The sequence below is a fragment of the Gossypium hirsutum genome, chromosome A06 (assembly GCF_007990345.1).
Source record: "Gossypium hirsutum isolate 1008001.06 chromosome A06, Gossypium_hirsutum_v2.1, whole genome shotgun sequence".
Taxonomy (NCBI): Eukaryota; Viridiplantae; Streptophyta; class Magnoliopsida; order Malvales; family Malvaceae; genus Gossypium; species Gossypium hirsutum.
The window spans coordinates 112419829-112440659 of NC_053429.1; the positions used below are offsets into that span (position 1 = coordinate 112419829).

The 20831-nt window shown below is 38.0% G+C and overlaps 1 non-coding gene across 1 annotated transcript; it reads right to left on the bottom strand.

The window, feature by feature from the left end:
• Positions 1-717: 717 nt before the first annotated feature.
• Positions 718-824, bottom strand: LOC121231488 (small nucleolar RNA R71). Its single transcript, XR_005929546.1, has one exon. It is a non-coding gene; the product is annotated as a small nucleolar RNA R71 (small nucleolar RNA).
• Positions 825-20831: the final 20007 nt, after the last annotated feature.

The window sequence follows — 20831 nt, forward strand, 5'->3', positions numbered from 1 at the left end:
TTAGTTTAGCAACTATCAAGTTTTTGGCACCGTTTTCGAGGACTAAGATATTAGGAACACTTAATTTTTATCCATGTTTATTGTTATTACAATTTAATTTTGTTTTTATTTACTAAATTTTCTTTTCTTTAGTTTATGACTAGAAGAAACCCGTCAGGACCTTTACTTTTTGATAGCAAAATCGAAAGCATAGCTCGCAGAAACTGAAGAGAAATAAGGCGAAGCCTACAATACATAGAGGAAGAGCGAGAGGCTGATATCCATACCACAACCGAGGAGATAGCTGATAATCAGAATAATCCGTTACCTCTTGTGGTTGCTGCAAATCCAGTAAATCAGAATCCTGCTCCTCGTACTATGTATGATTATACTAAACCTACCTTAACAGGAACTGAATCGAGTATAGTTAGACCTATTGTTGATGGAAATAATTTTAAACTGAAACCTAACACGATTCAAATGATACAACAGTTTGTTCAGTTTGATGGTTTGTAGGACGAGGATCCAAACACTCATTTAGCAATTTTTTTGGAATTCTGCGACACCTTTAAGATCAATGGCATTTCTGACGATGTCATTCGCCTTCGGTTGTTTCCATTCTCATTGAGGAATAAGGCTAAACAGTGGTTGAACTTGTTACCGCGAGGGTCAATCACCACTTGGGAACAAATGACTGAAAATATTTTGCTTAAATATTTTCCGCAGGCTAAAACGGCTAAATTAAAGAATGATATTTCTTCTTTTGTGCAGATGGATTTAGAAACACTTTATGATGCATGGGAGAAATACAAAGATCTATTGAGAAGGTGCCCTCACCATGGGTTACCTTTATGGCTCCAAGTTCAAACTTTTTACAATGGTGTGAACCCCTCAACAAGGCAACTGATCGATACAGCCGCTGGTGGAACTTTAAACAACAAAACACCTGAAGAGGCTTACGAATTTATTGAAGAGATGTCACTGAATAACTATCAGAGGCAAGTCATGAGAACGAAGCCGACAAAAATAGCTAGTGTTTTCAACCTCGACGCGGTCACTATGCTATCTAACCAGGTAGAACTTTTAAATAAAAAGATTGATGGTTTGAGTGGTTCTACTCAGGTACATCTAGTGATAAGGTGTAATTCAAATGGAGGAAGAGTGCATAGCATAAAGTATCCATCCTTCAACCCTAGCACCGAGGAAGAACAAGTCCACTATATGGGTAATAATTCTAGACCTCAAAATAACCCATATAGTAACATTTATAATGTAGGTTAGAGGAACCACCCTAATTTCTCGTGGGGTGGTCAGGGAAATCAAAGGCCATAACATCCTCTAGAAATTCATTTTCAGAATACTGAAACAACGCTTAAAATCAGCAAGCATTAATTCAAAGGCTCGAAACTCAAATAGGACAGCTCACTAAATTGATTTCTGAACGACCACAAGGTAGCATGCCCGATAACACAGAAACTAACCCAAAAGAGCAGCTTCATGCGATTACAATTCAAGATGAAGAAGGATTAGCTGAATCTGTAGCGGAACCGAGATGAGAAACTGTGGTAAGCAATGGTAAAGTTGAGGTAAGCCAGAATAAGCTTAATTTGTTCAATAAGGAATATAAACCTCGTGTGCCATACCCAAATGCGACAAAGAAAGATCACACAAATGAACAATTCGGTAAATTCCTTAAACTTTTGAAAAAATCACATATTAACTTACCGTTTATTGAAGCTCTTTCGCAGATGCCCAATTCCGTAAAATTTTTAAAAGAGCTTTTAGCAAACAAGCGGAAGCTAGATGATTTGTTGTACGTGGAGCTCAATGCAGTTTGCTCAGCCATTTTGCAGAATAAGCTACCAAACAAGTTGAAAGATCCAAAAAGTTTTACGATTCCTTGTTTAATTGGTATCTTAAATGTTAACAATGCTTTGGCTGATTTAAGGGTGAGCATTAATGTCATGCCCTATAAAATGTTTAAACAACTAGGTCTTGGGAAACCAAAGCAAACTAGGATGAGCATTCAATCGGCAGATAAGACAATTAGATTTCCTAGGGGTATTATTGAAGACGTGCTTGTCAAAATTGATAAATTTATATTCCCAGTTGACTTTATTGTTCTAGACATGGATGAGGATAGTGACGTACCTTTAATTTTAGGAAGGCCCTTTTTAGCAACTGCTAGAACTATTATAGATGTTGGCACAGGTGAATTGATACTTCGTGTAGGAGATGACACGATTAAACTTCAAGTTCGTGATTCTGCTAATATATCCAGTAATCGAGACAATTGTTTAGGTTCTGTTAACTCGAGTAATGTTAAGGCGCAAACTTCTTTGCAGGAATCCCCTAGGAAGAACGTGATAGAGCCTTATCCTAATCCATGCAACAAAAACAAAGTGACTCACAAAGAATCGATGAACTAGACGAATGGCGAACACATGTCAAGGAAAAACCAAAATCACACGATGAATCAAAGCGACACCACGATAAGCGTAGGGATGAAACAAAGCAATTTAAGGTTGGGGAAAAAGTATTGTCAGATGAAAGGGACCCTAGAATTGCTACTTCAGAGCTACTTACAAAGGGAGCGACTCCTTTACGGTACTTAATGTCTTCCCATACGGTACAGTTGAGGTACATCATTCTGAATTCGGCACTTTCAAGGTAAATATTACTCGACTTAGACTGTATGTGGATAATAGAATTAGCAGTGAGCAAGAGCGGTCTGAACTCCTCGAACCACCATGACAGTGCAAATATAAGGTAAGTCGAGCTTAGACTTTAAATAAGAGCTTTTCGGGAGGCAACCAGAGCACTAACACAACTAACTAGTTTATTTTAGCTATTTTTCGCATTTTAAATGCAGTTACAGTGGCCCACACGGCCTAGACACACAGGTGTGTCCTTGGCCATGTGGAAAAAAGGCTAAAAATCCCCAAGTATTGAGTCACACGGCCATAAATTCAATCCACACGGCCCGAACACAAGGGCGTGTCTTAAGCCGTGCAAAAACTGGAGCAAAATTTTTAAATTTGTAACAAGTCAGAGAGGTAAACGGGTAAGACACACGGCCATGTGTTAGGACACACAGGCGTGTGGGACACCACGCGGGCGTGGGAGAAGCGAACAACGAAGAACACGACCGTGTCCACATGGCCTAGACACACGGGCGTGTCCCCAGGCTGTGTGACGATTAGGCATTCAATTTTCATGACAAACACGGGCCAAGCTCGAGCCACATGGGCGTGTGACACGGCCGTGTGGCCCAACACGGGCCTCACATAACCGTGTCCCTTTTTTAACCCCCAAACCCTAACATTTCCTTCACTTTTGTCTTTTTCCTCAAAGCCTCCCCTTAGCCGCCGCAGCCATCAAACCCTCTACGCCCGTGCCCTCCCAACGCCGACCGTACCAGCAGCTGCCTCCCCTGCCGACCGACCCCCTTCCCCTTCCCTTTCCTTTCTCTTTCCTTCTTCCTCATCCTTTCTTCTTTTTCCTTCCCTTTCTTTTCCCCTTTCATCTTCTTCCTCTACCCCCGAACTTCCACCTCCATCACACGTGCACACCAGCTCCGTCTACCACTATCTGCACCTCCGACCATCGACCGTGGTTTCCTCTTTTACCCTCACCTCTATTTTATCCGATTTTACCTATTTACTCATTTATTTCTTTATTTATTTCTTATTTCTTAATTGTTATTTCATTTTGAGTTTAATATATTTTTCATTAATTATTTAGTTTTTGATAGTCTTCATTATTATTACTGTTACAATTTAGGATTATTATGATTTTTATTTTTATTACGACTACTTTGTTTTAGTTTTCTGGCTTTTTCAAGTTTTGCTTTAGCCTATTTTATTATTATTAGTACATATATTCTCTTATATTTGCATCCATCTATTTAGTTAGGTGTTGTCTTATTCCTTACTGCTATTGCTATGTCCCTATTATTCTAGTCTTTACTTTTATTAGTGTTAGGGTATACACCTTTTAGAATTATAGTTTTATTTTTACTTAGATTCTATTTTTTTCCATTGTCTTGTGGTTAAATACTTGGTGCTATTTGACTTCCGTTATTTTCAGGAACACCATGACAAACACACGAGGCAAGAAGATTGCCATCCCTGCTTCAAAAAAGTGGAACGATCCTGGCGTAACCCTCTCGATTGCCTCAACTGAAGCTTGTCACCCGCTACTTCGATTCTCCTCCAGCCCACAAGATGACTTGTTTCAGCTTTTGCGCGTGCGGCCACTAGGTGTGTAACACCCCTCGCCCGTATCTGACGATGGGACAGGTTTCGAGGTGCTACCGGACTTAATTCATGCATACGCATATAAAACTGAGCCATAAAATTTCTTTTAACTTAAACTTCTCGTTCACATGCATTATGTACCTTAAACAGGCTCACGAGGCCCAAAACTTACATTAGAGATAGTTCGGGACTAAACCGAGAACTTGAGAAAAACTGGAGAAATTCATGCTTTAAAGCTCCACACGCCCGTGTGGGTATAGACCGTGTGGTCACACACGCCCGTGTGGCTTGGGACACGCCCGTGCCCTTAGCCCGTATGCAACACTGACTTTAAAACAAGGCCATGACACACGCCCGTGTGACCTGCCCATGTACAACACTGACCTTAAAATTTTAAGTGCAAGGGATGCACGGCCATAACACACACCTATGGGAGTGAGCCGTGTGTCATACACGGTCTAGACACACGCCTGTGTGCCTTGCCCGTGTGGACAAAATGAGGTCATTCTTCCAAGCCATTTTGTCACCCATTTTACACAACCTATACAAGATCATTTCAATATACTAATTTCACCACAATAGACACCAATTCGTTCGTAGAAGGAATATTATATGCATTTGCCAAAATAGACTTGATACAAATGAAGGGCTTTTGACTTAAGCCAAAGTTCATAACCAATTTCTCATTAAAACAAACATCCTAGTCTAGCCCTATACATGCCACACTCAAAAGAAGATTTATACTATACCAAGTTCTTAGATTGATAGTGTGATCGATATCTCCGACTTCAAGGGATCCTTGAGCTAATTAAGCGGCACTGAAAGAAAAGGGAAAGGAAAGAGAGTAAGCGTAAAGCTTAGTAAGTTGCATATAAATAAATATACAACAACAATTTCACCATTAGTCATCATACTCATAGCTCAAAGGTAAGCATAAACTTGACTTACTCATTACTGTCTACTCAAATCACATTTTTTAATTTGAGCTCATTACTCATGCATACCAAATACGTACCTATACAACTCACAACATTATTATACTTACCTTATTAAATCACTTTCGTAATCTTAAAGTCGAACCTTTCGAAATACTACCGGATATTCTATAAGCCTCAAACATGGGATAAGTTGCAGATGCCATGTCCCAGACATGGTCCTATACTAGCTCTCATATATACGTGCTGATGCATGTCCTGAACATGTCTTACACTAGCACGACTCTTAGCAGATGCATGTCCCAGACACCTCTTACACTGGCTATCATCATTGAGGCCGATGCATGTCCCAGACATGTCTTACACTGGCACTCATCTCTACGCGGATGCCATGTCCCAGACATGGTCTTACACTAGCACTCATAATATGGCCGATGCATGTCCTAGACATGTGTTACATTGGCACACAAGAAATCCGAATGTTATGGCATGAATATCCGGTTTGTTTCCTAGGGTCCCAACTAGATCTTTCTACTATCTCAATCATTAATATGCATTCTCAGTTCCCAATCTAGCAATTCATACTATATCAATTCAAAGACAATTTGAATACATATATTAACAATGTAGTTGTATTATTTACATACAACTTACCTCTGGTTACAAAATGTACTCGATTAGTTGGTTTAGTCTATTTGTTTGGCTTTCCCCCGGTCTAGGTTCAGATTTGCCAATTCTTGATCTATGATAAAAAAAATATGCTCATTTAGTTACTAAACACAATTAGGCAATCTAAAATTCATATATTAAGTAAAATGACTATTTTGCCCCTAGACCTTGGCAAAATAACCATTTTGCCCCTATGCTCGAAATTTATTTTTTATTGAATTTCTTCGTATCTTAGGCCTAGCTAACCCCTTTTTACTCTTATAGCATCACCAAATTCTCAGTATTTCACAACCTTATCACCTAATTTTACAAACTTTGCAAAATGGTCCTATAAGGGTTTTCATGAGAAGTTCTTTCACAAAAGTTGTTTATTACACAACTAAGACTCATTTTCTTCCATAAAAACTTCACAAACATTACAAATATTTTCATGGTAAAACTTTAAACTTTCAACCATTTTGCAAAATAGACCTCTCATTAGAACGCCTATGCTTCAAATAGTCCAAAAATGTAAAAATCATTAAGAGAAACTTTCAAAATCACTTACTAGAAAGGCTTAATGTTGCTGAAATTTTTGAAGCTTTCAAAACCCCATTCTTTTCTGAAAAGTTCAGTGGAGGAAGAAGATGGAAAGGGACGATATCATCCTCCTTTCTTCTATCTCTATTTTAGTCAAAATAAGTCACCTAACCCACCTAACTTTAAAATTTTTGTCTCCTCTTGACCCTATGGCCGGCTATGCTCCTTTAAAAAGGGTCTAATTACTATTTAAAAGCCCTAAATTTTAGTTCTTTAGCTAATTGACACATTTTGGTACTAAAATGCAACTTTTTCCTTTTATGCGATATAGTCCTTTCTCTCAATTGGGCTCAAAAACATTAAAATTAGCTCCTCATATTTCTCATGCACTACTATAATCGTACTATAACCTCATAATAATACTAAAAATAATTTTCCAAACTTCAGATTTGTAGTCCAGAGATTACTGTTCTGACTAGGCCCTAAATCGGGCTGTTATATTTCTCCCCCTTAGGATTTTCGTCCCCGAAAATCTTATCGGAGAATAGATTCGGGTACTGGTCTCACAGAGACTCCTCGAGTTACCATGTGGCTTGCTCGACCCCATGTCTACGTCACAAAACCTTCACAAGTGGTATATTCTTATTTTTTAACTGTTGGACCTCACGAGCTAGAATCTTGACCGGCTCCTCACTATAAGTCATATTCGGAAGAATTTCAATTTCATGCGAAGGGTTTGATGTGTACCGGCGTAACATGGAAACATGAAACACATCGTGAATCTTTTCTAATTCTAGTGGCAAATCCAAATGGTAGGTAACAGGCCCTACTCTCTCGATAACCTCATAAAGTCCTATGAAACGAGGACTCAACTTGTCCCTTTTTCCAAACTTGAGGACTTTCCTCTACGGAGAAACTTTTAAAAATACTTTATTATCGGCTTCAAACTTAATTTCCTTTCGTCTCAAATCGCGTAGGATTTTTGTCTATCCGATGCGACTTTTAGACAGTCACAAATCATTTTAAATTTTTCCTCAGCCTCTTTAACTAAATCAACCTCATGAATTTGATTCTCTTTCAACTCAGTCCAGTATAAGGGCGTTCAACACTTTCGCCCGTACAAGGCCTCATAAGGCGCCATTTTTAGACTCGACTGATAGTGGTTGTTGTAGGCAAATTCAACCAATGGCAAGTATTTTTTCCAGCTACCTTGAAACTCGAGAACACAATATCTCAACATGTCTTCTAAGATCTGTATTATTCTTTCCGACTGTCTGTTAGTTTGTGGATGAAATGCCGTGCTGAAACTCAACTTGGTTCCTAAAGCCTCTTGCAACTTCTTCTAAAACCTCAAGGTGAATCTCGGGTCTCGATCTGAAACAATCGACAATGGCACACCATGGAGCCTCACAATCTCAGAAACATACAAGTCGGCCAATTTTTCAAGGGAGTAGTCGGTATGCACTGGTATGAAGTGTGCTGACTTAGTTAGTCTGTCGACAATAACCCATACTGTATCTTTCCTTGTCGAGGTTAGTGGCAAACTGGTCATGAAGACCATAGTGATACGATCATATTTCCACTCGGGAATCATAATACGCTGAAATAAACCTGAAGGTACTTGATGTTCAGCCTTTACTTCTTGACATACTAGACACTTGGAAACTAACTCTGAGATGTCTCTTTTCATACCCAACCACCAATACATTTTCTTAAGGTCATTGTACATTTTTACACTACCCGAGTGGATGGACAAATAACCATCATGAGCCTCTCTCAGAATCTTCTGAATTAGCTTATCATTCTTAGGTACACAAATTCTGTCTTTGAACATTATACAACCATCTGTACTAATACGAAAATCTGATTCAATCTCTGACTCACACTGAGTTCTTTTGGCTTGCAATTTCTTGTCACCTTTCTGAGCTTTACGGATTTCATGAAGAAAAGTCGGTCTGGCCCTCAACTCTGCTAGGATCGAACCATCATTAGATATAGTCAACTGAGTGTTCAAGGATCTCAATGCAAACAACGACTTCCTGCTCAAGGCATCGGCAACTACATTCATCTTTCCGGAATGGTAGTCAATAATCAAGTCATAATCCTTTAACAGCTCTAACCATCGGCGTTGCCTCAAATTCAACTCCTTTTGAGTCATCAAGTACTTTAAGCTCTTATGGTCGGTGAATACTCGACATTTCTCTCCATACAAATGGTGTCTTCAAATCTTCAGCGCGAACACTACAGCTGATAGCTCCAAATCATGGGTCAGGTAATTTCTCTCGTGTGGTTTTAGCTGTCTCGATGCATAGGCTATAACCTTACCTTCTTGCATGAGCACACACCCTAAACCATTTAAGTAGGCGTCGCTATAAAGTACAAACTCCTTGCTCGATTCTGGTTGCACTAACACTAGGGCTTCCGTTAACAAAGCCTTTAATCTCTCAAAACTTTGCCGACACTTTTTTGTCCATTCAAACTTGACATCTTTTTGCAGTAGTCTAGTTATCGGAGTAGCTATCATAGAAAATCCATTTACAAACAGTCTATGGTATCTGACTAAACCCAAAAAGCTTCGAACCTCTGTTACATTCCTCATCGATTTCTATTACACAATAGCGGAGATCTTATTTGGATCAACTCGGTTTCCATCACCCGACACAATATGTCCTAGAAACCCGACCTCTTTGATCCAAAACTTGCTCTTACTAAATTTGGCATAAAGTTGCTTATCCCTCAATGTCTGTAACACAGTTCTCAAATGCTCCGCGTGCTCAATCTTATCGCGCGAATAAATCAATATGTCATCGATAAAAACGATGACAAACCTGTCCAACTATGGTCGGAAGATGTGGTTCATCAAATCCATAAATATCGCCGATGGATTTGTTAATCCAAAAGGCATAACAAGAAACTTGTAATGCCCATATCTCGTCTGAAAAGCAGTCTTCAGTACATCTTGTTCCTTGACTCTTAACTGGTAGTAACCCGACCTCAAATCTATTTTAGAAAATACAGTGGCTCCTCTCAATTGATCGAAGAGATCATCGATCCTCGGAAAGGGATACTTGTTCTTCATTGTTACTTTGTTAAGCTGTCTATAGTCGATACATAACCTCATTGACCCATCCTTCTTTTTCACAAAAAGTACTGGAGCACCCCATGGTGAAAAACTCGGTCTGGCAAAACCCTTATCTATTAATTCTTGTAATTGTACTTTCAACTCTTTCAACTCAGTGGAGGCCATTTTATACAATGCAATCGAGATTTACATCATGTCAGGAACTAACTCGATACCAAACTCAACTTCTCTCTTTAGAGGTAGTCCAGGCAACTCTTCCGAAAAATCATCTATAAACTCACAAACTTCTGGTACTGATTCAATCTTCGACTCTGACACTTAAGTATTCAGCACAAAAGCTAGACAAGCCTCATACCCTTTTTCTCAAATTTTTTTAGCGGTCAAAGACGATATTACCACAGGTAATTTATCCAAGTCACTTGGTCCAACCCGAAGAATAATCTCATCTTAACACTTTAACTCAATAATTTTCTTCCCACTGTCCACTACAACACTATGAAAAGTCAACCAATCCATCCCGAGGATTACATCAAACTTATTGAACGACAATAACATTAAATTAGCCGGAAAACAATGACCTCTAATTTTTAAAGGACAATTCCTACATACTTGGTCAACTAGCACATGTCTGCCTAAAGAGTTGGATACTTTTATCACAAAATCAGTAGACTCTACTATCATATTTATGTGGGGTATCAAATCTATACAAATATAAGAGTGGGTAGACCCCGAATCAATCAAAGCAACAACAGATATATCGTGAATAGAATAGGTACCCGTGATCATGTCGGGAGACTCTACCTCTTCACGGGCACGGACAGCATAAGTCCTCGCAGGTGCTCTGCCCTCAGACCTCGTCACAGCATCTCTAGTCGCACATCTGCTGCTAGCTCTACTACCCGGGTTCTTTTGTGGTCTGCCTCTCAAATGAGCACTACTCGCCCTCACATCTTACTTTTTCTCCTTGTCATCAATTTGGGGGCAATCTCGGATAAAGTGGTCTAATGATCCACACCTGAAACAACCTCTTTCATTCACTCGGCACTCGCTGAAATGGTGTCTACCGCACTGTGGACACTCCGGTCTATTTGGCCGAGCGCTGCTGACACTCGCGACAGAAGTGGTCTGAGCTCTCGATGTCGTGTTTTGCTTGTTCTTGTTTCTAATTGGAAATCCCACTAAAGCATTCGATCGGGTAGTAAATTCTTTGGATCTCTTAGATGAGGAATGATGTGCTTTCTCCATCTGTCTTTTCCTTACGTCCCGCGACTCAGTATCCGCTTTCCTCCTCTCTTTCACTAAATCCTCCGCCTTGCACGCTCTCTCGACTAGTACCACAAATTCTCTTATTTCTAAAATGCCTACAAATACTCAGATATCTTCATTGAGGCCATCTTTAAACCTCTTACACATGGTAGCTTCAGTGGATACGTATTCTCACGCATACTTGTTGAGTTTCACAAACTCACGCTCATATTCCATCACAGTCTTATTACCCTGTTTCAACTCTAAAAATTCCTTCCTTTTCTGGTCCATGAACCTCCGGCTAATATACTTCTTTTTGAACTCTTCTTGGAAAAATTCCCAAGTTACTCTTTCTCTCGGTACCACAGACACGAGAGTATTCCACCATTGATAAGCTGAGTCTCGTAGAAGTGACACAGCACACTTCACGCACTCTTCAGGCGTGCATGATAGTTCATGAATACCCTCATGGTATTTTCTAGCCAAAACTCCACTTTCTCCGGGTTATCATTTATACTAGCCCGAAATTCCTCGGCTCCTTGTTTTCGGATCTTGTCTACCGAAGGCTTCTCTCTTCTAAACATGTTCGCACTTTGCGAAGCCACCGAGGCATACTGAGGAATCGGAAGAGGTGGGGGAGGTGGAGTGTTCGGGTTCGCACCAACAAACTACGTATACCAAGCATCCATCATTCAGAGGTAAGCTTCCCTAGCCCCTCCACCTTGGCCCATACTCACGGGCTCACTCTCTACTAGCGTGTTCTCTTCTGCGGGAGCCGGCGCATTACTTTCCACGTCATCCGCCGTGGTTCTATCAGGATACATTACTATATAAAAACACAATTTATAATTGTTAGGAATCGTCACACTATTAATACATATTTATGGCATGTATAGCTAGACTTGTACTCTAGCTAGATTAGTCCTAAAACCGACTAAACATGCTCTGATACCAATAAATGTAACACCCCTCACCCGTATCCGACACCATGACAGGGTTCAAGGTGCTATTGAACTTAACTCAAGCATACGCATATAAAACCGGGCCATAAAATTTCTTTTAACTTAAACTTCTCGTTCACATGCATTATGTCCCTTAAATAGGCTCATGAGGCCCAAAACATACATTAGAGACAGTTCAGGACTAAACCGAAAACTTGAGAAAAACTTGAAAAACTCATGCTTTAAAGCTCCAAACGCCCGTGTGGGTATAGACTGTATGGTCACACACGCCCGTGTGGCTTGGGACACGCTGGTGTCCTTAGCCCGTATGCAACATTGACTTTAAAACACGGCCATTACACACGCCTGTGTGGCCTGCCCGTGTACAACATTGACTTTAAAATTTAAGTGCAGGGGACGCACGGCCATAACACACACCCATGGGAGTGAGCCGTGTGTCACACATGGTCTAGACATACGCCCGTGTACCTTGCCCGTGTGGACAAAAGGAGGCCATTCTTCCAAGCCATTTTTTCACCCATTTTACATAACCTACATAAGATCATTTCAATATACTAATTTTACCACAATAAACACCAATTCATCCATAGAAAGAACATTATATGCATTTGCCAAAATGAATAATAGCCATTATTCTAGACTTGATTCAAAATGAAGGGCTTTTGACTTAAGCCAAAGTACATAACCAATTTCTCATTAAAACAAACATCCTAGTCTAGCCCTATACATGCCACACTCAAAAGAAGATTTATACTATACCAAGTTCTTAGATTGATAGTGTGATCGATATCTCCGACTTCAAGGGATCCTTGAGCTAATTAAGCGGCACTGAAAGAAAAGGGAAAGGAAAGAAAGTAAGCGTAAAGCTTAGTAAGTTGCATATAAATAAATATACAACAACAATTTCACCATTAGTCATCATACTCATAGCTCAAAGGCAAGCATAAACTTGACTTACTCATTACTGTCTACTCAAATCACATTTTTTAATTTGAGCTCATTACTCATGCATACCAAATACGAACCTATACCACTCACAACATTATTATACTTACCTTATTAAATCACTTTCGTAATCTTAAAGTCGAACCTTTCGAAATACTACCGGATATTCTATAAGCCTCAAACATGGGATAAGTTGCAGATGCCATGTCCCAGACATGGTCCTATACTAGCTCTCGTATATACGTGTTGATGCATGTCCCGAACATGTCTTACACTAGCATGACTCTTAGCCGATGCAGGTCCCAGACACGTCTTACACTGGCTATCATCATCGAAGCCGATGCATGTCCCAGACATGTCTTACACTGGCACTCATATTTAAGCCGATGTCATGTCCTAGACATGGTCTTACACTGGCACTCATAATGTGGCTGATGCATGTCCCAGACATGTGTTACACTGGCACACAAGAAATCCGAATGTTGTGGCATGAATATCCAATTTGTTTCCTAGGGTCCCAACTAGATCTTTCTACTATCTCAATCATTAATATGCATTCTCAGTTCCCAATCTAGCAATTCATACTATATCAATTCAAAGACAATTTGAATAGATACATTAACAATGTAGTTGTATTATTTACATACAACTTACCTCAGGTTACAAAATGTACTCAACTAGTTAGTTTAGTTTATTTGCTTGGCTTTCCCGTGGTCTAGGTTCGAATTTGGCAATTCTTGATCTATGATTAAAAAATGCGCGCATTTGGTCACTAAACACAATTAGGCAATCTAAAATTCACATCTTAAGTAAAATGACTATTTTGCCCTTAGACCTTGGTAAAATGACCATTTTGCCCCTATGCTCGAAATTTAATTTTTATTGAATTTCTTCGTATCTTAGGCCTAGCTAACCCCTTTTTACTCTTATAAAATCACCAAATTCTCACTATTTCACACCCTTATCACCTAATTTCATAAACTTTGCAAAATAGTTCTATAAGAGTTTTCATGAGAAGTTCTTTCACGAAAGTTGTCTATTACACAAATAAGACTCATTTTCTTCCATAAAAAATCAGCAAATATCAAAAAAAAATTCATGGTAAAACCCTAAACTTTCAACCATTTTGCAAAATAGACCTCTCATTAGAAAGCCTATTCTTCAAGGAGTCCAAAAATGTAAAAATCATTAAGAGAAACTTTCAAAATCACTTACTTGAGAGGCTTAATGTTGCTAAAATTTTTGAAGCTTTCAAAACCCCATTCTTTGATGAAAATTTTGGTAGAGGAAGAAGATAGAAAGGGATGATATCATCCTCCTTTCATCTATCTCTATTTTAGTCAAAATAAGTCACCTAATCCACCTAATTTTAAAATTTTTGCCTCCTCTTGACCCTATGACTGACTATGCTCCTTTAAAAAGGGTCTAATTACTTTTTAAAAGCCCCAAACTTTAGTTCTCTAGCTAATTGACACATTTGGGTACTAAAATACAACTTTTTCCTTTTATGCGATTTAGTCATTTCTCACAATTGGGCTCAAAAACATTAAAATTAGCTCCCCATATTTCTCATGCACTACTATAATTGTACTATAACCTCATAATAATAATAAAAATAATTTTTTCAACTTCAAATTTGTGGTCCCGAGACCATTGTTTTAACTAGGCCCTAAATCGGGCTATTACAAGGTGTGGGCTGTTGTATTGATTGGGCCACCTTAAAGCAGGTTCAACTTGCCCACCTTGTTCGATTCCATCTCGCCACTGCCCCATAGGATCAATTTTTTTTTATTATCGAGCCTACCTATTCAGAGCTTACCTTGGAGTTTTGCACTACTTTCCATCTACAGCATGTGATGAATACACATGACGAGGTCGGCACTATTATTTTTAGACTGGGTGGACTCGTACGACACATGAGTGTACCAGAGTTTGGAGTTGCTTTGGGCCTTTACACGGAGGAGTTTATTGCTTCCAAGAATTTTTTACATCTTCACCGTCACATACACTACTCGCCCTCCTACTGCTGGACCAACTTACGGCGAGTACTGTTCCCTATGACGCAAGTCGCTCAAAGGCGACTTCTCTTCCTCCAGTACTACGTTACATCCATGCTAATTTGGCTCATAGCTTGACTAGAAGGAGAGAGAGCACCAGTGTCGTTAGCACCACTGATGCTTACTTCTTATGGAGCATGGCGACTGGTCATGTATTTGATTTGGCATATTTTATCGCCCTCGCTTTTCGCCACCAAGCAAACTGCCATAGGTGGGGCCCCATTTGCCTTGGCCCCTACGTGACTCGCCTTGCTTGACACTTTGGCCTCTTCGACAGTCCAGAGATGTCATCGACACTCACACTAGTAGGCTAGATGTCTCCTCAGGGAATTTCTAGTATGATCCATATGAAGATGATAGAGCAACGCCTTGGATTCGACCCCTCTCAGTACAGACTCGTTCACCCTGATGACCTGGATGAGCCAGAGGAAATTACTGATGATGTCCCTCCCTTTCATGAGAACCCACCTCTACCACCATCACAGAGTCACCGCCCCACTGCTACCACTTTGATAGATATATCTGAGTGACTCACTCGCTTTGAGCAGCAGTGTTTTGAGCAGTTCGACAGCATCGATGCCACTCTTCAACATATTTGCCACCACCTCCACATCTCTCCTTCGGCACCGATGACCCACGAGGCATCCGATGATGAGGACCTTTGAGTCCATTTATTTTATTATTATTTAATTTTAATTTTCCTTTTATATATTTTTGATGACTTATGTTTTATATTTTGAACTATATTTATCTTTATAGTTATTATCGAGTACTCATTTAATTCTCTTCCACAGTTGTGTTTATTTTCTTGTTAGTAACTCAGAATCATGTCTTTCATTGGCCTTATCTACAATTCTCGCTGTCGCTATTCTAAGGATTTCATCCAAAAATTCAAGGCAGTTTTGCTTCTCTCCCTCTCTTCTGATATTATGTTTATATGGTTATTATTTTTCTTTGTACATTGAGGACAATGTACATCTTAAGTGTGGGTAGGTTATTTATATGTTTATTAGAAAATCCCTGAATTTTATCTCATTCTCAAATAATTTTCTCATATTATTATTAAAGTGAATTCTGATTAATTTATAATTTTTGATATGTTTTGAATTAAATCATAGGTAATTGTACATTGATTGGTTAACCTTAAGACATTAGAGAATCAAGCATGATAATCAGACTTTTGAGAATTACAATTGCTAGGTTGCTTCCCTGAGTCGAAGTATTATCTTGAAGTTCTGAATTCATAGGATTAACATCAAAAGCCATAATTTTTAGTGAGATGTTGAGCCTTTTGGAGCATATATCCTTTCTTGCTCACTTTTATTGTTGCTTATGGGTGTGTCAATACAGATTTGTTTTTCTAGAACTTCCTTCGATTATACATGTCGAGACCACACCATTGATTTGATATACCGAGATGATAAAGGCACTTAGGTTTTAACCCGCCTACCCCATAAAAAGTCTACCCATAATTGACCGTTAGTGAACCTCTTTGAGCCTTAACCATTGTTTCTTGATTTTCCCCCTTAATGCTAACCTACAACTTAACCCTTTTTGATTCATTAAGAATTTCTCCCTTTTCATCGACTCCTTTTTATCGAGATTTGATTTGATTAGTTACCTAACTAATGTTCGTTCATTCCAGTTGTTGAATTATTTCTTATTATGTACTTTCCATTATTGTACTTGTTCTTATTCTTAATAAAAAAAACCCGTATATTTATATTCATTCAATTACATATTGTTCTAAAGAGCTTGTATAAGTTAAAATCATTATATTGAGAGAAAAGCTCACTTCATTATTTTTGGATTGTGTTAATTCTGACACTTGTTTGTAATTCAGTGATTAGCTTTATTTTTCTAAGTTTGGTAATTTATTTAATTAATCTTGATTCTAACCCTCTTTTTTAGCTTTTATCCACACCTTTAACCTAAGCCCCATTACAACCCTGTTAAAGACCTTTTGATTTGTGTATCATCTCATTTATAATGGTGGAGATTTGATTTTCATGCAAGCCTATGGTAATAAATTTCCATGTTTGACTATTGAGTGCTTAATTATTGAACCTTAAACACTTCGAGTGATTTGAGTGAATCTTCAGTGAGGATGTCAACTCCTGTCCATTTGGAATTAGAGGTGATTACTTAGATAAAGGGGGATACCTATGATTTTATGATTAAAATACTCAACTTGGATTGTTTGAAACGTTAATGTTCTTTTAGTTAAGCTCTCAATGTATGATTACTTAGGGATTACTTTGAAACACTATTAATGAGAATTATAAGTTTAGAAGGATTTATTTTAATTATGAGTTGAGGATTTTGCTTGAGGACAAGCAAATGCTTAAGTGTGGGGATATTTGATAAACCATAATATATACATATTTTTACCCCATGCTTGGCATATTTATGGATGATTTTTCCTTGGTTTCATTGAATTCGATGCTCCTAATCCTTTAAATTCATGTTTTATACTTAAGCAAGCATAGGAAAGTGAAAAGAGTAAGAAACGGTCCAAAAACAAACAAAATGGGCCTAATTCAGTGTTTCACACGGCCTAGGCACTTCCACATGGGTAATCCACATGCCCGTGTAATACACACGGACAGACCACACGTCCATGTGTCATAGCCTTGTCGACTAAAAACTAACTCAAAATTATACACGTCCTGAACACATTCATACGGGCGTGGCATACGGCCGTGTCCCTCTCGAGCCAAACTCTAATTCTATTTGGAAAAGGCCAATTTTGGGCTATTTTGGGCATTCCAAGGTCTATATAAACACCCTAGAAGAGGATCAAGGGGGACACGGAGAATAGAAGGTAGAAAATACTCAAGAACAGCCATCGGGATCAGCTCAGAAGGAGGATCTACATCAAGATTGAAGATTTCCATCCAATTTCCTAGAAGTTCTTTGGATTTCTTTATGTTTTGTTGTTTTCTAATTTTTAAGATGTTTTCCATTATTATGAAGTAAACTCCCTAAATACCTAAAGGAGATGAAACCTAAGACGAATCTTATTACTTTTTGAATTATATGATAAATACTTGTTCTTCATCTTAATTGTGAGATTTAATCCTTGCTTTAATATTCCAGGATATTAATTCAGGTTTTTGATGTGCTTATTCAGTGGAGCAAAAGTCCCTGTTTAAGAGTAGATCGTTCATAATTAAGCGGAGGTGCATGCAATCCTAGAGATAGGATGACATAAATCTGCCGGATTAGAGTCAAATCTAATAATGGAATCCATAGATCGAGTTAACGTGACAATAGAGGTTTTAATTAGAAAGAGATTTCAATTACTCAACCTAGAGTCAGTTGTTTTTAGTCTCGAGAGGGATATTAACATAAATCAGGGATTCCTATGGATTAAGTCAAGTGAATAAATCGTCTAATTTAGAGGTAATAAGTGAAGTCTAATGAATTTTCCTTGGGTATTGTCTTCTCCATCGGTTTTCCAAAAGTATTTCCTTGGGTATTGTCTTCTCCATCGGTATTGTCTTCTCCATCGCGATCTTAGTTAATTAGATAATTAGTTTTAGATTAAAAATCCTCTTACTTGTTAGGCTAGATAATAAAAATATAGTAATTACTAGTACTTTTAGTCCTCGTGGATAGATATTTTCGATCTCACCATAACTATACTACTGTTCGATAGGTGCACTTGCCTTAGTTGAATTTTTAGTTAGTTTAGCGACCATTACAACTATTCAGTGATTATCCAATGACATTTTTATAAGTGTGTTACCCTCATATTATATCCTTGATCTCTTTGGGATAATATCTGTTCTCCCAATGTGATCTTATTTTATCTCATAGTAGTCATTACATCTTCTTTCATGAAAAGTCAATCACTATCAAATAGTAATCGAGTCATTCATCACAAAGACGAATGATCCGTGGCCACGTTTACTTTTCATCAACCATATAATGCCTATGGGAGGATATCATTTACCCATGTGTCAAGCTATGAATTCCACTATTGTGAATGACGCTACATACTAATAGAAGTTGTACACCCAACGTACCAGCTTTTGATTCCTTATCTATTCGAATTCGGGCTTTTACTTACATCAAAGTGTACAAGTCACGCATACATAACCTGCCATCCACTCAGGATTTAGGTATGTCACGCTATGAACGTCACAAGCGTATAGATCATAAACAGATTTAGGATCTATTCTACTTGGGTCAAGTCCGTTGTACTGTCGGTCCAGTCAGTCACATCTATGTCTCTATCTTTTGAGAGCCATCCACTACAATGCCCAAGACAAAGCATCTCCCTAATTGGAATTGATAGACGACATATTATTCTTTCAATATGTTTGCTCATTTTCGATTAGACTAAGGACATGTTTAGGTTCGTCTACTAATACAAGTTGTCTTTCTATATTACAATCCGACCACGTAATACAGCTAAATATTAGTTAAACAATAGACAACCAGTGAGCAACATTTGCTTCCATTTTGCTTTGCCTGAAAAAAACCATGGGAGGATAATATACAAAGTATTACTATAATTTATGAATAGTTTATTAACCAATCTGTTCAAAAAATTACAAGTGTCCTTAGACAAAATTACTACACTTAGGGAACCAAATCCAACATCTTTTACTATGAATTTGTCAGTAGTTGCTCCAGCAATTATCGTAACTCAGGCTTGGCAATCGATTCATGCAAAGGATGTTACATTACTTGTTCTGCAAGTAACAAGTTTTAAGCTACAAGAATGAATCTTCAAGTCTTTAGTTTCAACTTAATTTGTCTTCCTGTTATGGGTTTTACTCATCCAAATATCTTCAAAATAAATAGCCCAATACTTTTGTTTTAAAATTTGACAACTCTTTAAATAGGCAAGTAGGGCAATAAAATAGTGTCTCAAGTTGTGGCCACTGTTTCAGCCACAGAAGCAACCACAAAAACAAACTTACCTCCAAATGTGTCAACAATATCTTCCTTTGGCAATTTTGAACAGAACATATATAGGGAAAATAAAATCATCATAATTATATATTCTCCCCCTAAGTGTTTTCCTTTTAATTAAACACTCTCATCTTCATCATCGTAAAAAGAGTTATCCATTGATATATGTATGAATATAGTAAAGAAAAAAGCATAAACTTGTTAATAATATGATCCAAAATATTTAAGGGTAAGAGTACAATATTACTAGAATGAGTCAGAATTGGAGCAAAAGAACTAAATTAGACGAGAATTGGAACCCTAAGTTTGTGGTCTTTGTTGTGTTGTATCTAGTGCCCTGAGTGTAGTATATTCATTTGTAAACTTGTAATTTTTTTATTAGACTAGTTAATAAAATAAATTCATTGATATACTTTGTATAATTTTCCTCACATGGGTTTTGCATGCAAAGCAAAATGGAAGCTAATTGACTGTCTAATTCTAAGTGGTATTACGTGACCAGATCGTTATAGAAAACTACAACTTGTATTAGTAGGTGAACCTAAACATGTCCTTAGTCTAATAAAAAATGAGCAAACCAATTGAAAGACTAATATGTCTTCTATCAAGTCTAATTAGAGAGATGTTTTGTCATGGCATCGGAGCGGATGACTCCCAAAAGATAGAGACATAGATGCTAATAACTGGACTAATTGTATATCAGACTGGATTTAGGACTAGATCTGGATTCAGGACTGGATCTAAGAAGAATAAATCTTGAATTCATTTATGGGTTTATTCATTTGTGACATTCATGGTATGACATACCTAAATCCTGAGTGGATGACGGACTATGTATGTGTGACTCGTACACTTTAATGTAAGTAAAAGCCTATGTTCGAATAGATAAGGAACTGAAAGTTGGGGTGTTGGGTGTACGACTTTTGCAGTATGTAACGTCATTCACAGCAGTAGAATTCATAGCCCAGGACATGGGTAAGTTATATCCTCTTATTAGCATTACATAGTTAATGAAAAGTAAACATGGCAACAGGTCGTTCGTTTTTGTGATGAATGACTTGATTACTATTTGATAGTAATTGACTTTTCATGAAGGAAGATGTAATGGTTACCATGAGATAAAACAAGATCATACTGGAAGAATGGATATTATCTCAAAGAGATTAAGGATATCCTATGCGGGTAACACACTTACGACAAGGTCATTGGACAAACACATATAAAGTTATTTTCATAATGGTATGTTGTTGGGG